A 20,590-nucleotide genomic window follows, 5' to 3' on the forward strand; every position below is an offset into this window, starting at 1 on the left:
GCCGGTCCCGTAGGAGGGCTTAGAGAGTCTCGTTGAATCTCGCTAAATCTCGTACGGTGCCCGGATGTTCTCGTTTCAGAGCCCGGATGGTGTGTGTGCGTTGTTCGCGCGTTATGTTTGTGCGCGGGTATTTGTGCGCGGTATTTCCATCCGGCGTGCTTCCCCCGCGCGTATGGACCCCTGAACTTTCTTGGACATCTCGTGGTTTTGGACTCTTTAAGTTCCCTGCCCGTGTGTGTGTGCACCGGGCGACATCAGTCGCCGCAATGTTTGTTCGTTTTTGTAGAGGGACCGATGTCCCTTTTTGGTTCTGGGTTCAATAAACTTCTCTTAAGCCCGGATGTGTGCAATTCAGTGCCCGGATGATGGCTCTCGGTCTCGGCGTGACGTCACCACACTGCCGACAACGGGAGCTAAAAGCATTTCGTGCTTAATACAGCCATAGGTGGCGCAGTGGGACCCACATAGGGCAATATGGGGGTACAACAAATATGAAGTACTAAGAGGTATTTAGAAAGGAATAATGGTGCCGGGACTTACTTTCGGCAATGCGGTTCTGTGCGTGAGGGCAGAAGTTAAGTCGAGATTAGACGTAAATCAGAGAGCTGTTGGAAGATTAGCACTAGGTGCCCACGGCAAAACCACAAACGAGGCAGTACAAGGAGATATGGGCTGGGCATCGTTCGAAGCACGGGAAGCTTCCTAAGAGTAAAACACTATATGAAGAACTCCTGAGGAAATTGGACGATAACAGGTGGGCAGCTAAGGTATTTAAATATTTATACAGGAAGAGCGTTGACTTACAGCGGCGGAAGAGAACTAGAAAACTAACCAGTAAGTATGCCGGTCATGAGGACGGAGAAAAAAAGAGCATTAAACGGCAGGTTAAAAACGCGGAAGTTAAAAATTGGATTAATTCAATGGAAAAGAAACAGTGTAGAACTATATCGATACTGGAAAATGCATATCAGGAAAGAATTATTCTATGATAACTCAAGAGGCAGTGCCCTACTTTTTGTAGCTAGGTCAGGGTGTCTTAGAACGCGCAGCTACAAAAACAACCTTCCACCTTACTACAAAAACAAATTTAACGAAGATGATGACACATGTGCTGTGTGTGGTAGATCTGTGGAGACAATTGAACACCTCATACTCAAATGTGATGGTATCCATCTGGATGTTGATGTAGACACAGTCACTCTTCCTGAGGCCCTAGGATTTAAAGATAACAATGGTCATGTAAATGAATCTGCAGTGGAAGTTAGCAAAAAGCGATTGGAGGATTGGTGGCTGAAAAGCAGAGATGTTACATAAGGTTATAAGTGTAGGAAACCCTAGGTAAAGAAGATGGCAAATCTTAATGAGAATTGACAACACAGTTGAACAAAAATAAAGAAAGAAAAGTTGAGCATGGTGGCAATTGCCAACACCCCGTTTAAAATGGGGCGCTCCTATCCATCCATTTATCCATCCATGCATGCTCTGCCCGAGCAAACATAACTTAGTGGCTACCTGCCGAGGTGGGCAGTTTGCTTTTAATATCGCCAATATGTTAGGCAGGTTCCGGCCTGCCAGGGTGGGCAGGGCTCGATCACGTCACAAGGTTAACCCCGGTTAATGCGTCACACGTGACGGCAGTCGCCATTTTCTCTTGCACGCAAACGTCGAATGCTGACGCATTGATAACTAACAGAAACTACATTTGCATTCCATAAATCTTCTGGATATTGTTTTTTTTGTGACGCTGAAGTAGGGTGGAATTCGTAACCAGTTTTTTCCCTACAATTCAAAAAGTAGCGATGAAAGACTATTCACTTTTCTAACAGAAAACAGCTTTCATTGCTTTGTCTGTTTGGAATATGCAAACTGCATGTGAGTACAAGGCGGATTACATCTGTACATTAACGTGGTGACAATAAATAGAAATACAACTAAGTAGGCCGGCTGCCTAAGACATGGAAGCTATTGATGATAGGCAAAAGTATACAGAAATATCCTATTGAAAGCGCAAAGAACTAGGTTAGGTCACTTTATCCTTTAGGAAAGAAAAAAAAATCCGCTAATAATTATCTTCTTGAAAAAGATGCTCGATTAAGGTAATTTTGTTATTTACTGTACCCGTTATTAACAGCCGTTTCGCTCAGGGTAAAAGTGATTTAGTAGGAGCTTTGGTTAAATAAACAGCGCAGAAACTTGGTTTGATTTTGGTTTTACGAATTTCAGCGTCCCAAAGCGACTCAGGGTATTATGGAAGCTGTAGCTGAGGGCTGGGAATAATTTCGACAACCTGGGGTTTCTAGGTGCGCTGACACCGCACATTACACGGACTCCAGCATTTCGCCTCCATTTAAATGCTGTTGGCGTGGCCGGGTTAGAACCCGCGCATTTCGGGTCAGCAGCCGATGACCGTAACCACTAAGCTACTGCGGTGGCCTCAATGACCTGAATATGTCAGGTCAACACAAAGGCTGAAATATGTGTTTACTAGCACTTAACTCGGTGGACTATGGTCTGAACTACTATTATGCAGGTGACTGCGCTAAAAGCTTCCGTTATATTCACAAAAAAGCGCTCCCGTCGTGGTATTCATTTTTAAACCCCCACAGCGCGGGAGCAAACAACGGGTTCTTTGTATTCCATCCCAACATACCCAGTGAATATTTAACCAACCCAAACTGCGGCTGAATGGAAACTGAGAGAAGCCGGCAGTGCAATCTACCGCAACTGCGACGGGGGCGTTTTATTTTATTCTGCGTGCAGGCATTAGCTTTGGAATATCTTTCTGGTTTATCTGCGAGGACCGGTTGTAAAGACGGAAAATGAAGGTCTTGCTGTAATGAAGGCATAACTCCAAAAAAGCTGCAATCGGTAGCATGTGCAAACCAAAAATATCTTTTTGCGAAACAAACGGCAGCCAAGGCTTTCGTTTTAAAAAAGAAAAGCTGAGAAAGCAGCATAGAGCGTGTTTCTTTCGTAGACGATATGAAACCACAATGATTTGTCTGGGGACTGGCGGGGAATACGAAACGAAGCATTTTGGGTGGAACATTGCGACCGAGAGACCCAAGAATCCAGATTACATAGAACACCACGGAAGCCCGCGAGTTTGGAATAATGCGGTAAGGGAGCTGTATCCCCGGGTAATACACAATGTGCGCTCGAGAAAGTATGCATAAATTGTGCGGTGAAGAGAAACTCGAAACGGTTGAGGGCGGATGCGCACTGCAAAAATATGTTTAGGCTGAGCGGAAAAGGTGCCCCATCCGTAAACGTCGTATGGTTCCAGACATCCAACTACCTCAATACGTGACTGCCGCATTCATTATCTTATGTCGCACTGTTGCTTACCGCGGAAAATAAGGTGGTTTTTGAAAATTGCCTGTGTGATGCCCAAAACGGAAGGAAAGAGAAAATAAATTGTTGTTACGCAATCTTCGTAGCCATCCGAAAGAACGTAGCTTGATTCACCGGCGGCTCCCACATGTGTGTACCGAAAAGCTATAATCCTGGACGATTGGTTCGCATGATGAGAGCCATGCAACTATAGCTCCAAGAATATTTTAAATGCACAAATCTTCACAATTCACTGGGATATTCAAGGAAGAAGCATGGAGGAACATTTTCGTCGTATAGCAGCAAGTAATCTGCGGAGAGGTTTTCACCCGCTCTTCCCTGTTGTCTGCATTTATCATTTCAGGAGCGAAAAAATTATCTTGGCGAATAAACACCTTATCTCGAAGGCAGCGAGCCACTGACCCCACTAAAGCTATAAATTCCTGCTAGACGGAAATAATTTCGGCACTTTACTCGCTTTTGATCTTTAGGGCTTTTAATCAGGCGACCAATCAGGCGACCAAACTCTTAGCATACACAACTTTAGTCAGATCACAACTAGAATATGCCGCTTTCATCTGGAACCCACATCAAGCTTATCTTGCGGATAAACTGGAATCACTTCAAAATAAGGCTGCTAGGTTTATCAAAAGGAAATACGCGCGCTACTCCAGCATCACAGATATTAAATCATCTTTTATTTATTTATTTACTTATTTATTTATTTATTATTCCTCAAAGGTCCCTTTCGGGACATTACATGAGGGGTGGGGATAACACGGCAAAAGAAAATGTTATATATTAATAAGAAAATGGACAAAAATTACATTGATGAATGGGCTTCCTCGATGGTGTTCTTGAAAAGTCGGTGAATCATGATGGTGGCCACTTCAGCAGGGAGGTTATTCCAGTCACGGGCAGTCTTTAAGAAAAATGATTGCTGGAATGTGGTGGTATGGGCACGTTCAGGGTAAACAGCGTTCGGGTGGTTATGGCGGGAAATGCGATGGACACGTGGAATTAATTGGTTGGCTTCTGTAAAGTTGTGGAAGAATTTGTGAAATAAGCAGAGACGTGATGTGTTCCGACGGGTGACTAGTGTAGGCAATTGCAATCGTGATTTTAGACCTGAGATGCTGGTATGATAGGAATAGTCAGATGAGATGAACCTCGCGGCACGATTCTGAACAGACTCAATGGTATTAATTAGGTTAGCCTGATGGGGATCCCAGACAGAGTTAGCATATTCAAGTTTAGGTCTGACGAAAGTCTTGTAAGCGAGCGATTTGAGAGAACTTGGTGCTAGAGCAAGGTTGCGCCGAAGATACCCAAGGACACTGTTTGCGGAGTTAGTTATGTTGGTGATATGGAGAGTCCAAGTTAGATCACGAGAGATATGGACGCCTAAGTATTTGTAATGATTGACCGAAGAAATTGGGCAGTTATTAATAGTGTACACTGGCGCGATGAAGTTGGGGCGACGGTGAAAAGAAATCAGTGAGGTCTTTGAGATATTAAGAGACATGAGCCACGTGTTACACCAATGTTGCACTTGTGAAAGGTCTTCTTGAAGAGCGACGATATCTGAAGAATTTGTTATGGGGCGATATATGACACAATCATCAGCAAACAGTCGGACGTTGGAAGAAAGACTAAGTGGAAGATCATTAATATATATTAGGAAAAGAAGGGGACCTAGTACACTTCCCTGTGGGACGCCAGACTTCACAGGTGAAAGAGATGATGAGTGACTATTAGCATAGACGAACTGATGACGGTCAGTTAAAAAGGCACGAATCCAATTAACGATGAAGGGGTGCAGATTCAGACGGGAGAGTTTGTGTATTAAGCGACCATGAGAAACTTTATCGAACGCCTTTTCGAAATCAAGGAACACAGCGTCACAATGAATATTACGGTCTAAGTACGAGTGTAAATTGTGTAGGAAAAGGGCAAGCTGTGTCTCACATGAGCGGCCTTTAAGGAATCCATGTTGATTGGGATGGAAGAAATTTACAGAAGTTAAAAAGGCAGCAACATGCGAGTACAAAATATGCTCCATGATTTTGCAGCAAACGCAGGTGAGTGAAATCGGGCGATAATTTAACGGGGATGAACGGTTACCTTTTTTGAACACTGGAATGATTTTGCCGATACGCCAGTCACGTGGTAAAGATCCTGATGATAGCGATTGCTGAAAAATGAGCGACAAGATCACACTGCTAATATCTTTAGTATTCTTCAGAACTTTTGAATTTATGGCGTCGATACCTGAGGACGAAGTATTGGTTAGAGAGTCAATAATTTTTGCAATGCCTTGAGGTTCAAATGATATGTTTTCCATGACTGGATGATCCAAAAATGGGATATCGGGAAGGTTATCGGCAGGTTCATTGGTGAACACAGAAGAAAACGCAGAGTTAAGGACACTCGCCACATGAGAATCATTAATCGGAAATCCGGAATTATCACAGAGCGTAATGACAGAAGGTTCATGAGGCATAATGGTTTTCCAAAATCGCTTGGGGTTATTTTGTAGCATTGATGGTAAAGTGTTGGAGAAGAAGGTACGTTTTGCTTGCGCTGTTTGCGTGTTGTAGTGTTTTTCGGCGCTGTAATACTTCGTCCATGCTAGGGGAGAGTTCGTGAGCTTAGCCTTTCGAAATAAGCGTTTTTTCTTGTTATTTAGTCGTTTTAACGATACGTTAAACCATGGGGAACCAGCCCGCTCGGTTATTTCTATGGTTGGTATATATAGCTTTAAGAGACGCTGAAATTCCGATTTGAAAAGTATCCAGTTTGATTCTACGGAGCGAGAAGGGAACCCAGGTGTAAACTTATCTAAGAAGGTTGTTAAGTCGCGATTTATGCTTACGTAATTGCCTTTATCATAAAGTGTAATTGTCTTTTTAATTCTTTTGTGATTATTCATGCTGCAAGAGAAGGTAGTGTGAACTGCCAAATGATCACTCAGGCCATGCATACAAGTTATGGAGGAAAAATTCTCTGGATGAGTCGTTAGAACAAGGTCCAAAATGTTGGCGGAGTGATCTGTTACACGCGTAGGAGTGGTAACTAACTGTGTTAAACCGAACGTAAGGCACGTGTTTAGGAATTCGCTTGGTAGTGTACATTTGGTTAGCATGGACGCTGTATCAGACCAGTTTATTGACGGAAAGTTGAAATCGCCAAAGAGCATGATAGGAGTGTTTTGGTGTGTGGTGGTGATGGTGCTCAGCGCGTCATGGAAGAGAGATACAAAGGAACTATCATAACTGGGCGGGCGGTAGCAGACACCAACGATGACGTTTGGAAAAATTTCAGTGCAAATGAGCCAAATCATTTCAAGCGGGGATGAGATAGCTAAGCGGGAACAACGCAGTTCCGATTTCGTGGCTATAAGGACACCACCACCGCGCATGCTGTCATCTCTGTCTTTGCGAAAAACGTCAAAACCTGATAGTGAAGGCAGAATCTCAGAGTCACGAATGTTTGAACTAAGCCACGTTTCTGTTAGTAAAACGATATTTGAAGAAGACGAGGAAAATAGGCTGCATAAGCGATCTCGTTTAGGGATGACACTTCGAATATTGGCTAACAAAAATGATAGAGGATATGGGTCATGATGGCTGGTTTTGCGCTTTGTTGTGACTGGTTGCTATTTTGTTAGTTCAATAACTTTGTCGGAATCATGGTCAAACACGTAAATCTAAATCTAAATTTAAGCTTTCTTGGAAAGCGAAGACTTGTCACCCTGCTATGTCACTTTCACAAGATTTATCACAATCACTCGCCATTCACAGATTCTCATATCAAACCAGCGCATCGCATTTTCCCCCGATTAGACCACTGCTTCAAAGTGCAACCCCAGATAGCTTACATTGAACTTATGCGTCATTCGCCATTGTTCCTTGCCATCTATCACTGGAATAAACTACCTGCAGAAATTGTTCTCGAAAACAATTACGACGCATTTATTAACAAACTGAACAGCTTACTCTTTGCTGGCCCTTAACGGAATATTATCAGAAGTGTATTCTTCTTTAGATTGTCTTGAACAATGTGGTCGACGTGTGTGCGTGTTTTAAAATACTTTATTTATCCTGTTGTCTTCCCTATTTATCTGAGCTCATGTTTGTTTATGCTTTGTGACATTTTTCACTGTGTTATGTAATACGATTGCTTTATTGTTTTTCTTTAACCCCATATGTAATGCCTGTAAAGGGCCTTTAGGGTATGTGAATAAAAAAAAGGAATTTAAGATTTTCGATCATACTGCGCACAGCTTTCGTAAACTCTGTAAAGCTTTAAAGAAGGTGGATCTACGTCGTTTGAAGCCATGCGCGGTAAATGCGCAACACTTGTTTTTGTGTCCACTTAAACATCTGAACTGAGGATTCCCAAGAGGTTGCAGAATATCCATCCTAAGCTGGACGATTCTGATTCAAAATCCTTCTGGGAGATACGTTGCCGTGATCTACGCGGGTAGCTGGCTCAGGAAGCCGGCAATTATGTAAGATAAGAAACAAATGAAACTCGAAGAAGACAATTTAACCGTGGGCAGCAAACTGAGATTCTCTCCACCCCGTGAACGTCAGTACTGGCGAAGGGTACTTTCACTTCCAAGGTGCAAAAATGTTCTTTATAAGTGTTCATGAACCTCACCTGTGGTTTCTCTCCAGGAGATATTAAACTGATGCTTTTTTCTTGACGCTTCACTTCTCTTGTTCAGGTTTCATTTGTTGCTGAGAGTACTGATAGATCTCAAATACTAGAGGATTAAGAACTTGAAATAATTTATCAACTTTAAAAAACGCAGTTTCAGTGCGTAAGAATTCATTGAAAAATCGAAGGTGGTCAACTACGAAAACGAACAAAGTAATAATTTTTCTGAATCGCCATTAAAATTTCAAATATCGCAGGTGAGAAACGAGCCCTTCAGAGCTCAGCGGGTCGGCTTTGTAGCGTTTAACAATGATAAATTGGCTTCGTTCGCATTTCTAATGAATCTCATATTGACGCATTTTGTGCATATTATGTATAAAAGAGGGCAACGTGATTTAGGCGGCGATGCCATTTTCAGCCCTCAGGTTTGGTCGCTACTTTTGATTCATTTCTACACTGGTGCAAAGCATATCATTATGTAGCGCACACAAAGTGAACAAAGAACAGAGAAACCTCAGGGTGCTTGCAGCTAGGTGAAAAAGTCCTACTACCCCCTGGAGAAATCTCAGGGTGCTTTCCAAGCACACTGAGGTTTCTTTAGGGGATAGTAAGACTTTTTCACCTAGCTCCCACGCTTCTTAAATGAAAGAAAGAGGCTTTATTTCCCCATATTGCACGTAAACACCTATTTTATTGGGATATGCATTCATTAAAACAAATTTTTCGTCCTTCAATGCGCTGTCATTTGACCAGAATATGAGGATAGCTAAACGCCAAGTTTCAGTGAGGCTTGAGAGCTCGCATGAGATCAGTGCAGTAATAAGCCAATGGAATATCCTCATAATTCTACTGCTGCCAAGTCTGATTTTTGCACTCTGAATTGAAATGGTTATGCACTGCCTGCATAGTGAAACATGTCAATACCGGTCGTTCCCCATCTGACCACGTTGTGTGCAGATGCTAATTGTTTTTTTTTCTCTCCCGCCTGTCACATTCATGAACAAAACTGACGGAAAGCTCGAATTGTGGTATTTTTTTAACATGGGCAAATTCCGCAGTTGACTTCTTCTTCAGACAAAGAACGGAAAAACTGCTTTTCATTTTAGGCTCTATTCAGAGTGACCGCAAAGATATCAAATGTTACACATATTCGCGCATTGTAAAATTTCTACCTTGCATCTAGACTGTCATCCGAGCACTTCCGTAAAGCTCATTTTTCGATAATTAAGAAACCTTCTGCTCTCTCGGTAAAAGAGGCAATGCAAACCTTTCTGTCTTTAGATCCGAGCCTGTTATAAGTGAATGGGACAGACAGGGGCTTGTTATTTGTCAATCTTTCCAGGTTGCCCCAACCTAATATATGTCTATAGTTCCTATCAAAATTTAAGGAATTTATGGCTTGACTTTTTTCTATGCCCCGAACACCTCTTCCTCCAAAAGTGGAAAAATTGGGGAAGAAGTCTGTTTATAGGAGTTCCATTTATGTATGGCAATGTGAACTGAACATCTCATGGGCATGGATGAACTTTCGCTGCTGTGGTACGGTGAACTTTTGGCTCCTCTTTCCAGGTGGACTCATCATTTACACCACTGCAATGAAGACCTCCAGCGCCACCTCTAGGTGTCGATATTCTCGTAGCAACTTTACGTGTCCGGCTAGCGGCTGTTTTTGCAGCTCAAGCATATTTTTTAATCTGATTTTAAGACGTGCCCGCGATATATGTAGGACAAGGAGGAATTAATGAAGAGCTCAGGTCTGCCATTAAATGCTATCGACAAAACACAAGAAGAAAAAACTGTCGAATTGATGGTTTCATCAGCCGCTGATTACGTGGTGCCCCTTGCAGTTCTCTATCTAAATCACATCCGCTCTTTTTTCAACCAGTAACCACGGTCTTGTAACCAGGAGGAATTAAACTACCCCAGCTTCGCCCCCCTTTGGTTCGATACCTGATCGATGTGCTCTCTGAACGGTACAATCGTAAGGAATGTAGTTGTGTGGCAGAAAGTGCCGTTTTGATCTTTCGCACTGCAAGGTTAATGATCACCTTCGTCTCTTTTATGCTTGGTCTAGTTGACACTATGTCATCAAATTTTGCTGTGCGTCGTTTTTTTCGCGTCCCCCCTTTTCCGGGTTGTCCGGCCACCATGAAATCAATGTAACCTTGGAATGGCTTTTTTAACGAACTGTTCTTTATTGGTATCCCGGAACCTTTTGTTTTTCTCAACTGCTTTTTTTTTTGCTACAACGACCGACGGCATTGAAATTATTATTGGTCGTGCAAGCAAGCTCCATAGCCGTGTTGTTCTCGATTTGTTTCTGCGTCACCTAAACTGTGCGCCTACTCACTTTTATAAACGTGCACACACGTCGACCTGAAGTCGCCAGCGCCGAAAGTGTCATGGTTTTTAATACACGAAAATGCTACACAATGGCTGACGTCTGAAATTAAAAAAAAAGTGCAAAGAAAGTACACGCTCACGACATACAGTGCACGTCACACTGTTCCCGTCCAGAATGCTCTTTCTTTGAGTTCTTTACGCGTCCACGTGATTTCATTTTGGGCTAGCTAAAGAGAAAAGGAATCACATCTTTGCCTCCTGAACTGGCGTCAGCGGTCTCTCGAAGCGGCTGCCTCACGTCAGTGGCAGCCCAGACACTCTGCGGTTAAGTGTTCGGTTCATTCTGTTCGTTTTGTCGGCCGTCACTTCCCGGTCCATCAACGAACCATCGTCACCATGTGGCCACCTCGCCTGAATCCCGCGTTGGTGTCGCCTCCGGCAGCATTAAGGGACCCACTCCGGCATCTCAAGCTTTTCACCATTCCTGACAGATGCCTTCTGTAGCCATCCTCTTTTGTTTCGCTAACTTCTCTTCCCATGGTAAAGCTGGGGAACGGCGCGTCTAAGAAGAAGAGCGTATACAAAAAAAAATCTTTCGGTGGCAGTTTTTCAGGTTAAGGGGAAGTATACTCCATACGTCACCGACGTCGCGGTCCGAGCTTGCGCCAAGATTTGTGGGTTGCGGTGACTCGCTTCACTCTTCTTTGGAACATCGCGCTAATGGTGGTCGACGTCGAGGTGGTCTTCGAGAGAATAATACCCTCGAAGCCACGGCTTGGAAACGACGTCAGTCTGAATGACTTTCCGATGGAGTCTCTTGCGGACTCAGTAGAGGGCGGAAACTACACTCCTCTAAACGTGCTCTTCTTTTAGTAGTTGTTGATGAACCTTGCGCCGAGTGGTGATTTTTTGCCCTTACTCCCACTTTTTCCTGACATTCTTTGGCTGCTTTCGGGGCCTTCTGCCGTGATCTTGGAGCCAAATTTTGTAGCACCTCAACATGAAGATTCCGGTTGCAAGTAAGGCTTAAAGAATTGTGAATCTAGCTGTCACTAGATAATGAACACTACTAGAAAGGACTAATTGCAGGAAGAACATGATCAACAAATATTTTCTCAACGATTACAGGGTCTTAAACAAGACGGTGCATCATGAGATGATACCATGGAGTAGTTTCTGAGAATTTCTATATTGAACAGAGCCTGAAGTGCACGCTTGCCAAAAAGTGCGCACTTCTTTTTTTAGGTTTTTGCGTGTTTAGGTAGGTATATGAGGATAATACCTCCGAGCACATCGACAGTCTACTTTAAAGGGCTGCTAGATATAAACGTGAAAATGAAGACAGCGATTCATCAAAAGTAAAACATTGATGAAGAATACTCGCTCATCTTAGCTGGTTTTTTGACTTACATGGAAATGTGCGCATATGAATGCTTGGCGTTCTATTATGTGTTTTGTTTTCAAACTGCGTCTGAGGACATGCAGTTACGTCTTCGATCACAAAAGGCGCATTAAATTAGAGAAGCTTTCACTTGGTGCCGAAAAAAGACAACTGTGGTGGTGATTTGGACTTAGGAACTAAAATAATGCAGACATCGTGCTTCAGCAGTAAGAAAAGTACTTCATTGTTTTCGCCTCGGCATCTGGCAAGCGTGGGACAACTAATGAATGATGCTGTTTTGATCCTTGGCACTTTTGATAAGCAAACAAAAAAAAACACTTTCACACGCAGGGCAGCCATTTAGAAGCGTCAAGGTGTCAAGAACTTAGGTATTTTACTTCTGTCTGGCCATGACAGTAGATCAATTTTGCGGGTTTTAAAATAATGGTTTTGAAGCCTACATTTATTTTGTTCTTACCATGAGTATTCATGTCAACTAAAAAGCCTAGACCTAAACGTGTTAGAAACACTCAAAGAACAACTAGCCGCCTATAAAATAATTTAAAGCATTCGACGCGTCAAATTACAACCGCACATATTATTGAGAATTGATACTAGGGACAGACAATGTTGCACAATACATAATCAGAGAAGAGAAATAAAGCGATAAATAAATAATAGGGTACATATGACAATAAAGGAGCTGAGGCCGAAGAAGCTTATAGAAGTATATATAACAGTTGAAAAGAAAGCGCTATGAACCGGTACTTATGAGCTTGTAAAGTAGACTGACACAAGCATAAAAACACAATGGTTTACTGACGTTTTGGCTGGGCACCAGTCTTCATCAGAGTTTCATAAAAACTGGGCCTCAGTCAGAGTATCAGTAAACCCTTGTTGCGCTTTAAGCTGTGTGTTAGTCTACAGTATAACTACAGAAGTATGAAGGTACCAACAGCCACCGAAACCAAGGAGCGTACAGCAATGGACGTTATAATTTGTGCTGTTCATAATTTAGAGAATAATAATGTAATGAATATATAACTCAAATATAATTGATTACCTGTGACATCCTGCACGTCTGTGTTTTTTTCTGCTTTTTAAGCAATTATATTTAAGCTATATATTGACTACATAATGATTACATTACATTGAACCTTGCCTCCTGGTGAAATGTGCGCGAGTCTCAATTTGCCTACGACGTGAGATTTCCTGTGCACCGAAGTCGTAACTTGAACTTCGCAAAGCACTGTGCTAATGCGTGCCGTCCATAGCTCGCGATTTCTTTCCTGCTACAACACTAAATCTATGTCGGAAAAATGTATACTCATAACTCCTCTACGCGACCCTTTCCGCTCGCGTTCAATTCTGCAAGTTCGCCAGCCCAACTTCCAACGATTTCGCTTGCAGTAAGTACAGAGGCAGCGCGCTTGGAATATGCGATGAGTGAGTGCGAGGGGGCGAAGGAAAAGCAGGAGATGCTCAAGAGTCAACGGCATAAAGGGCGTCTTCAGCAGCGCGTGCCAAGAGCGCGTAGCACGGGAGCGCACGCGTTATCTTCCTTCCAAGGTTCTACGCGGCAAGAGCCCCGTGTCGCAAGCTGCCGCAGGAACCTTCCTTGATTTATTGCACCGAGCGCGAGGTCCCGCTCACGGCGTAAGAGGCGCAGCTATACTGATTCCTGGGTGCGGCGAGATGATGCAAACTCTGCGGCGCCGCTGAGAGCTCGTTGAATCGCTTATTATATACCGTGGAGGCGCAGCAAGGGATCTTGCCGGGAGCAAAATCTCCACACATCACTTTTTGCGCTCAGGTGACCCGTTGCGTCAGGTATGCCAAGCTATTTAGCGTGACAGGAATTAATAGGCAGTGTACGTGTGGCCTAATATAAAAGTTTCGCCGGTTACTATCTCACCAACCAAGAGAAATGGAACGACCTCTACGTAATCGATCAGACTGTTAGGGACACAAGAATCTCAACCCAAATCAACCCAATACAAGTTTACACGAAGAATGTTCAATGTTTAGTGCATCTTATTTTTGTTGTAACCGTCAGGACTATTCGATGAAAGTGCACGTACTTTAAAATCAGATTTTTGAGCACGCAGGGAGAGCAAACCTTGGAAGAGCAAGCTGTAAATATGTTGGCGCAGGATCTCACCGCACACACTCGTTCTCTCGTAATGACAAGTGAAAATATCGCCATCATGTAACGCAGTGTGCGCTAGTGGCAGCCGAAAGATGGCGCAAATTTGTAACGGCCAAAATCTGCACTAGTGATGTTGTTGGCCGTACATTTTCCTGTTCGCTGTACATGCGAACCATGTTGAACCTCAGAGGTGAAAGTTATTGCGTTCTCTAAAGTCTAAGAATTGGTTCGGCTATTACTAACGGCCAGCCACAAATCACTAATTTTAATTTGAGGCCTATAAATACTTGTTAAAGGTTCACTAGTAAAATTTAGTGAATTACTTTTTCTGGACAACATGATTCGCCTGTTTTTTGACGTCGGCCAGCCCTGGTATTACTCTGCCATTGTGTTCAATTTCAGTTAGTAAAGCTTACTTTGATAACGATAATCATTACGGAAATGGTTAAACTAGTATGCTTTGCAGTCGTCTATATATTCAGCGACAGCACAAACGACTCCCTGCAGCGCTCTGTGGTGCGCGAAGCGGTAGTTCAGGCTTCAACATCATCGGCGATTGGATATACTAACTGTAAACATGAAAATAATATCAGTCTTACAGTCTGACATCTGCCACGTCGTTAACTTTACACTGCGTCGATTTTCTTTTCTGGTGTTAACAGAAGAACAGTAAGTCAGTGCTAGATGTAGTTACTAAACTTCGGGTGTGTGGAGGAAATCAAAACCCTTTTAGAGAGTGTCCACTGCCGCATTAATTCATTTACGTTTATATTACCTGAACATTTTGCGCGAAAAATGGGTCCTACAGTATATCTCAAAGGAATGCTATGAATGAGTTTTAGCGTGCCATTTTTGAAGGCCACGCGACAAGAATTAACCAGATTAACGTGAATTTTAAGGAACCGTTAGGATTTGTGACGCCATATAATAAGATATACAGCAGATCGAAGCAAAGAACAAGTATACGTTAAGAGAAACCCTGAATTTAGTTTTTAGAGAATCACTATTTTAGGGCCAGTTGCATTTCCTGCGCCGAGGGATAATTGCGTAATGGTTGGCGCGTGTGGTACGGATTGCTTATTGTTGAGAAAATGTAAACTTTGCGCCTTAATAAAAGCTATTCACATCAGAATTACAGCACCGATGTTTGAGAGTGCTCGAAGCGTATCTCCTCTATTGTATGTTATCTTTTACTGGTAAGTGCAAACATCTTAAGTGGAAAGTTGTTAAGCGTGTTGAAAGTTCCGAGGCATAGTGGCCAAGAAAAAACGGTAATCGAAGAGCAGTTTTATCCGCAAATGCTTCTCAAACCGCTCTGTCTTTTGAAAAAAAAAAGTGGGGGTACGCTGTACCGAGGCTATACGTGCCCTTACATCGTTTGAGATGCGCACGCATAAGAAGCAGTTTTGATGATTAAAATCTTAAGCCCTATCCTCCGTCATATCTGTGCAGGTTACACAAGACGGCGCGCCATCAATCTGAAGCCATGCCCATGGCAATACCGAGCAGGAAGTTTTGCATATGCAAATACTCTTCAGAGCTCTTAGAAAGGGTATTCAAAAGCGCCTTGGCTCTCGCATCGTCGTTAATATTCAAATGCCTGAAGTCTGCTTCGGTGAATGACAGCCGTGTGCACAAAGTGCCATAGAGCTTCTTGAATGCAACAGCGGACACCTGAGACTTCTCTTTGTTCCTTTGTGGCGTAATAAAACCTGAACGGACATGCGTTTCCTTCGCTTGGGAATCTGCAATTTAGGCTGAGTTAAGAAGGCAGGCCGTACTCGGAATGGCGGTCTCACAAAACCCGGGTAATCCTCAAAAGCTTGACGATCTGAAGAAGTTAATATACAGGGAGTGTCAAGGAGAGCTTCTAGTTACACCGCGATGTAAGTGCAGTCCGTCTTCAGCGATATTGCCGCACATGAGAGCATGGAGTCCAGTAAACGCATTTCTTTATCTAACGCCTATTTCTATGGCATGTCCAGCTTTCGTTGGCATGAGGAAGGCAACTGTTGAATATTTTGAAGTACTGTTATGAACACATTCACGAGAATAGGTCATCCTTCCGATTCCGCCACTCATACCGAGTAGTTCAGACTGGGATATAAAACCTATGGGATGCATTTTTTGACAATGAATAGCACAAAAATATAAGCGTCCGGAGGAGAGAAAAGCGAAGATATTGAATGTTATGGTGGATTCTTATCATATGCGAAAAACTGCATTAAGATGAAACTTCCGTTAAAAGATGCGTTTGCCGGGAATTTCTTGGTATGTAACTAATAAAGAAGGACGGCAGATTGGGCGGGTTGGTTTTGCGTAGTTTCTTATAGAACAGCGCAATGGACAAAGGACATAGAAAGGTAAAGGCCAGACACAGCGCAGTGTGTGTCCTTTTTTTTTTGATGTTCTGTGTCAGTAGCCCTCTTTTATATGTAAATCTACAACTAATGCTATCCTACTTAGAAAATTGAACACCTTTCACTACTCACGAATAATTGTGAAAGCGGCCTTGTAGCCGTGGTGAAAGTATATATGCGGTCTTATGCCTTTTAACGGGAGTAACTGGAAATTAAAACTGTATTATAAACGTCGTTCTCTTAGCATGGCGTTCACCGCTCAAAAGCGCGCCAAAACTTTTTTCTTGTGTTACACGACTCAGTACCACCTGTAAGACCATTGCGGAATGCGTGAAGTTAAAGGAAGAAGTAAAAACAAGAACTAAGCATTAAAATCTTTAGAAGGATTAACTTGCTCAAGAGTATAGTGCACATTTCTTGGTAATTAGCCTGCTCACTTGGGCTCGAAGTGCAGTTTGCGGGAAAAAAAGAGCATAAGGTGACGAATCTCACCGAAACTCTCGACACTAAGAAACGTTTTTTTACAAGGGGTCTTTTACGAACGCTGAAATTTTTTTCGAGTCATGATGGTATTTGTTCTTTGCATGTATGGAATAGCTCGGTCATTCGTCTTGGAATATGTAAAATGGAGATATTTGCTTTTTTTTTTTACTGGCTCGTGTAGAAAGAAAATATCCTCCGTTTATTTAGGGTCAGTTAAAACTAGGAATCAAGGCCGATTTTGTGGCTAAGATAACTGGCAACCACAAAGCTCTTATCATCACTCTGGTGATGCAGCGAGTCGTACCACGCTAGATACAGTGAAAAAACAGAAGGTCTGTCATCTGAAGCAGGGTTCAGAAAATTATTTATCTAAGCGGTAAATTTATGAGATGTAGAAGTAAAAGTAAACAATTATTGAGATTGTTCGGTTTCATTTTACCGACAAAGACAGAAAATAGGGTCGTCTGCATGATTTTTCGAAGCAAACTGATTTGCTGCGGTACGCTGATGTGCATGCAATATCTTAATTACTGATTAGCTGATACTAGTGAAGAAAATTTTCAACAACTAATGGCCGTGCACAAATCAAAATCTATCTCTATTCAGCCGTTGTAGAGCAACTGAAAACTGCGCAGAAAAACTGACTTCATGCTCCATTCTGGCGCTCGAAAAGAGAAGTCGAGAAATTCAAATGCCTTCGTGACGAAAGGACGACTTCTATAAAGAGTACTAAATCTTGTTTTTCCTCTCTGCCATATTATCCAAGCATAACTTGGGTTACCAGAAACGGCTACTTCTTCAATTTTGTGTAATGATTTCAAGCGCCTCCCACTACAAATCCTAAGGGCGCGGGAAGAAGCCGGCATAATGAAGTACCACTGCAGGTAATAGTGACATAGCCGATACCTGTCACAATATTTATATACATATTAGAATTATTTTGGACATAAATAACATCCCAAAGTCAGTTTAAGTGCTAACTTAGCTGTCGGCGAAACATTCAAGTAAGCTGAAGTTGGAAGTTATCGGAAGGGCTGACGGAAACAATAGCACCGTTCATATGCATATTCTACTGCAAACGCAACAAACTCAACCGTTCCCTCATGATAGTCAACTAAAGGATTGCATGGCCACCTTGTGAAGTTTGGCTGGACAGTCGCAAGGTTATTTCAATGTCGTCCAGTGTATACTGCACCAACATAGACACTTGAATTAAAAACTGCACGTCTCTCTAACTTTCACGACCCTGTGTTTCTGTCATATAAATTTTCAGCTATATATTTTATATTTAATTTTACACCTCTACACACTTTTCAGGGAATATTTCTGACCAGCTCGTCAAAGCATAGCACTCATTTGAAGACGGAAATACGTGTGCAATAGCGAAAAAGCGGAGAAGAAAACTTTGTGCTTACCCTCCCGAGAACACTTGCAAAAAACACCAGCACTCTCCAAAGCGTTCACACAGAGGATCCTTTTCCCGCCGGAAAGCAGGCTTCAAGAGAGAACCGAGGAAGCCTCAAAATCCAGGACAGTTCGCACGTCGAAACACAGTTCATAACTGACTGGTAGCGCTTTCACTCGAGACTCAGAGAGCGTAAAGAATTTGGTTGTGTTCGCCGTATAACTTATGATGTTTTACAATCAGAGCTATATTTCACTACCACACGATGTCTGGAGGTTAGATCCAAGCCGAAGAGCACTGATGAAAGCGACTATTGGGGCTCCCGTTCGCAACAGGTTTTAACGCTAGAAGAGTTCCGTAGTCTTTCTCGAATGCCGGTCCTGTTCAAGGGGTCTTCCTGGGTTATCTAGAATGGGTCGAGTGCAGCTCCCTATGCCTTCCAGGGATATAGAGGGGAAAAAAGTACGTTGAGCTTTTTTTTTTTTCGTAACGGGAAGAGAGGAGCTTAGTCTTCCCACTCGCAGCGTTAATGTCGCGCCGTCGAACGTGCAAAGGAAGCTTAGGTCATGACACGCCGCAGACTGAGTCGTGCAGTGGATGCTCTGACGTCTAACGTGGCGATAGCGGGCACTAGTGTTCACCATAAACAACAAACATCCAGTCGGTCAGGCAGCGCGCACTCAGTAGATTGTAGACAAAGTTGAGGAGGAAAGAAGGAGTACATCCATGGTATCCAAAATGTGAGCTTCGAAACGTTCAGCTACACGCGGCAGCGCGGAAAGATATCCAAATAAAGAGTGCCGGAGGAGTTAATCGACGCAGCTCCGCACTGTTGCGCCGCCGGACCGACTCTGAGCGCACTCGGCCCCAGACGCGACTGGATCACCGCAGCGCGCGGCGCTCCGCTCGGCGTCAGTGGAGAGGAGGAGATTTGGGAGGGGAGATTTGGGAAAGTGGGAGTAGCGCAAGCGGAAAGAGAGGGAAGATAGGGAAGCGCACTGTCGCAGCGGTCCCCGGGAAGCAGTCGGAATGGGGAAAGTGCGCAGGGAAAAGAAGGAAAAGGAAAGAGAAAGGAGATGCGGAGCAGAGAATTTTCCTCTCGCGTTGTTTGAGTAGCCTTTTTGCTCTTCATACACTCCGAGGCCAAGCCTCGCTTGTGTTTTGGAGACATTAGCAAGCGGAGGTGAGTCGGCTGCGGTGCGTCGCGAGAGGAGATATGAAATGGGCGAGCGTGGCGCGGCGATTAATTACGGCAAGGTACGGCTCGGCGTCGGCACATATATACCGCTGCTGGTACTACAACTTCAGCGTTGGGGATCTCTACAGAAGTATTTTCTTTTTTGCGGAGAATAGCAACAGCTTGTGCGGCAGTCTGGCAGAAACTGGCCAGAGCGGTAGCTCATGGCTAGAGAACCACGTCTGATCTCCGCCACATAAATTTTTTCCTCTGCCTACGCTCCCCATTTACATTCGTGTCCCGCACTCGACTATGACACAGAGTTTCGACCGTGTGTCGGTAGACCCAGAGGGCGGTAGAAGATATTAACTCACTCTGCTGTCTAACTCATTCCAAATGCATCAGAAATAATAGCTCATGAGATTGTCCTGGACTCGGTCTCATTTTGTAACTAAACTTGCGAAACGCTTGTTCCGCAGCTGCGCTAATAACGGTCACAATTATTTTTCCATGCTCTTACGAAACACCATGCTGTTCACCGGTAAAAAACAGCATGTAGATTTCTTAGCGACTTTTTGTTCTGCATATGAAACAGGCATTTGTTCATAGTGCCCAGATAAAATGTCAAAGCGGAATGATAAGCACGCGCTCTTGTTTTTTAAATTGGTATAAGCATTCGAAATGTTCTTCTCGACTGGTTTAAAAGTTTCACATTAAGGTGCTGAAGAGGGGACCTACGTGAGGGGTACTGGCGTTATACTCATTAGGTCACGCAGGCAGGTAGCTGCCTAAGAGATGAGTTGGTCCGACAACGGCATGATGATCGATATAGAACTATATTAGTCCTTAACACTGTTTGTTATGCATTGATTACCAATTTTGAGGGCGCTCTAAGCGTCTTTTTTGATTCTAACATTTCCGACATCTCATTTCGTCACTTATTTTCAAAGTTACAGCTACGCAGCAGGAATGTTAAACGCACTTTGCACTTTCTTAAATACCTTTAGTACATATAAAGTTCCAAAGAAATTGAATATCGACCTAAATGAAACTTTGCTGTAGTTAGGTGGCCAAAATCTCACGAACGGTTTCAGCAGAGCAGGTAACCTTTGATATGTGGAGGCAAACACCAAACAAAATTCCGTAGGCACCTTTCCCTACGCGTGCAATAAACATAAGAGAAACAAAATGATCCCAGACCTCCACGCCCTTGTGAGAAGTCATTGCACCGTCTATAAAAGAAAGCTTTCAGAACATGCGTCGTTTCATAAGCTTCAAGTTTTTCTCTTATTTC

General features: G+C 43.2%; 1 protein-coding gene across 2 annotated transcripts in view; it reads right to left on the reverse strand.

Moving 5' to 3' along the window:
* The window catches only part of LOC149335819 (glycine receptor subunit alpha-3-like), an 84,513-nt gene extending 65,979 nt beyond the window's left edge, over window positions 1-18,534 (reverse strand). For both annotated transcript variants that reach the window (XM_089554561.1, XM_089554560.1), the window contains exon 1: window positions 18,130-18,534. The gene's annotated coding sequence lies outside the window, so the exon portion shown is untranslated. The remainder of the gene's footprint in view (window positions 1-18,129) is intronic.
* Window positions 18,535-20,590: the final 2,056 nt, after the last annotated feature.

This window comes from Amblyomma mixtum, chromosome 7 (assembly GCF_055824585.1).
Source record: "Amblyomma mixtum isolate Tamu chromosome 7, ASM5582458v1, whole genome shotgun sequence".
Lineage (NCBI taxonomy): Eukaryota > Metazoa > Arthropoda > Arachnida > Ixodida > Ixodidae > Amblyomma > Amblyomma mixtum.